General features: G+C 44.7%; 1 long non-coding RNA gene across 1 annotated transcript; it reads right to left on the bottom strand.

Annotated features, from left to right (window-relative positions):
- Positions 1-261: 261 nt before the first annotated feature.
- On the bottom strand, positions 262-2,073 carry LOC311512427. Its single transcript, XR_014709454.1, has 2 exons — positions 2,037-2,073; positions 262-1,265 (listed from the first exon to the last, which is right to left on the bottom strand). It is a non-coding gene; the product is annotated as an uncharacterized lncRNA (long non-coding RNA).
- Between the last annotated feature and the right edge of the window lie 303 nt (positions 2,074-2,376).

The raw sequence follows: 2,376 nt of genomic DNA on the forward strand, positions 1-2,376 counted from the left end.
TGACTGACAAGGTCAATGAGACGGGATACCGAACACCCGACTGGCATTAGCTGGCACTAGCAGGGGAATTGCAGGGTAATACCTCTTCTGATTTACAGCCTCTTGCCAGACCTGATTCTCTTTTCACTATGGGCTTGTAAGTAGTGCCCAGGCACTGGGTCCCTCTGCAGGAGTGAATTGTTACCCACAAGGCCAGATTCATGAAGGATTTAGGCAACCAACTCACAGAAATGGAGCTGAACGGAAACCAGAGAATTGATATCATGTTGCAGAATCCCTTTAATGCTAATATGATAGGATTACATAAGAACAGACAGAATGCAGAGTAGAAAATACATTGCCAGGTTTTCCAGGATTACAACAAATGAACTGCTCCCAGGTGATGCATTTCCCATCAGATGTTGTTCTTTCTTTGGTGCTGCTGTAGAGTTTGACAATCAAATCCTGTTTGCAGCCATTTTCAGTTAATTGCGTTATCCCAGCCCCAGTCTAATTAGACAAAGCACAATATCAGGAGAGGACTAAGTTCTTTCTCTGTTATACATCTTCTGTAGCAGTGTTGAAACTGGAAACAAATGGTACATATTTATGGAAAGGCTAGAAAACATAGGCCCTAATTCTCATTGACACTTACGTCCCAGGACGTTGGTTTGTAAAGAGCCTTCGAGTGAGTGTAAATATCATTTGTATGAACTCACAGGCCCCTGCTGCATTGACACTGTCAGAGAGGCCGAAAGGGGCCATGATGGAGCTGAGATTCGGGCCGTCAGATAGCTAGAGTAAAGGAGAGAGTGGCAGTATTAGAGGAAACTGTCCTAAAGTGTTCCCTGGCAAATAGAAATCTGGTGCAGGTTTCCTGCGGTGCTGAGAACTCACAGCTCCCTTGGGAGTTGTGGGCACTCAGCATTTCCCAAAGCCGTTGTCCATGAGCTCAGCCGTGAATCGGTATCTTGCTTTTCGTTTGCTAGTTGTTCCTTGTTCCATGGCTATTCCTCCTCAGCGAAACATGGATACAGGTTTGTGGGGCCGCAGGGATAGGGGTGGGGGTAGCAGCCGGGGTAGGGGCAGGGGTAGCAGCACTTGAATGGCTTTTTCCAGCAGCATGGCGGCCAGTGTCCATAATCGCCTCCGTAACCGCTTGAGTCCCCATAACCCCACGGTTTACAGAACCAAGGTTTACAAATCTTTTGGTGCGGTTTACAGCACCAAGGTTTGCAAATCTTTTTTTGGTGGGGGAACAACATCTCCGTGCGTTGGAACTAAACCTGAAACACACAGAAAGGAAAAGAGTCACCATAATGCCTTAGAGCCAGTGGAATAAACGGGTCAAAGCTCAGTTCCCATTGAAATGGGGGCCACATAGAAAGAGAGAGCGCGTGGTACTTTGGCTTCTAAAGCTTGCGAGTCAGCAATACTTGACCATGTATGTATGGAAAATATTCTTCGTCAGTACAAAACGTTAAGGACCAGAGCCCGAGCCAGCGGAAATTGCCACTGTTCAACGGAGATGAATGGTGCTAAGCTAACTTACACCAGCTGGGGATCTGCACCTATCATTGCTAGCAGAGCACATAAGAACACAGAAATTGCCGTACTGGTTCAGAGCAGAGATCCATCTAATGTAGCAATCTGCCTGAGCTGCTGTTGAGTACGACCTGCTGCAGAATACATTGGAAGAACACAGACTTGGTCTACTGAGTAATTAACTCAAGGTGGGGGTTGTTTCTAACACCACGAAGTTAAAAGTGGTTTATGAGCTTTTTCAAAGCTGCCTAAGGGATTTGAATGCCTATTTCTTAGTGAAAATAAACAGAATTTGTGTCCCAAATGCCTATGTACCTCCGCAAAAAATTGCCACCTTCACTTGTATACCATGAATCCACCAATGCCTGCAACTTAATAATCACATTTTTTAGTGAAACACCCTGAACATAGACAATAATCGGAGTCTATGTGCAAGATTAAGCCCACAGTTTAAATGATCACTAACGCGACATCTGGATAGCTATGGAGAGGTTCAGTTAAATCGCACTTACCCAGCTCACTGAGGAGGAGACGTCAAGAGAAGTGGTTAAAGAACCCTGAGTCGCGAGCCCTTTTATACTGGTTCTTAGATGGCCTGGAGAATCTGAGACACCCTTTTTGCTTGAGGTCTTAATTAGAAAAAATATTTTGCTGCAGACGTCACTCCTTCAATATTTATAATTGGTTTCTTCAGTCTTCAGGATTATTGAGTTATGTACCTCACGTGGATTGCATGCATCTTGAAAGTTTTATGGAACCAATTTGTTCCTGATATCAATCTGGTGAACCCATCAGAGTCACTTCAGGAATGACCTGGCTATTAAGAACGGTATCTGTTGCACAATCTGTTAT

Source organism: Lepidochelys olivacea (genome assembly GCF_965140295.1).
Source record: "Lepidochelys olivacea isolate rLepOli2 genome assembly, chromosome: 24".
Taxonomy (NCBI): domain Eukaryota; kingdom Metazoa; phylum Chordata; order Testudines; family Cheloniidae; genus Lepidochelys; species Lepidochelys olivacea.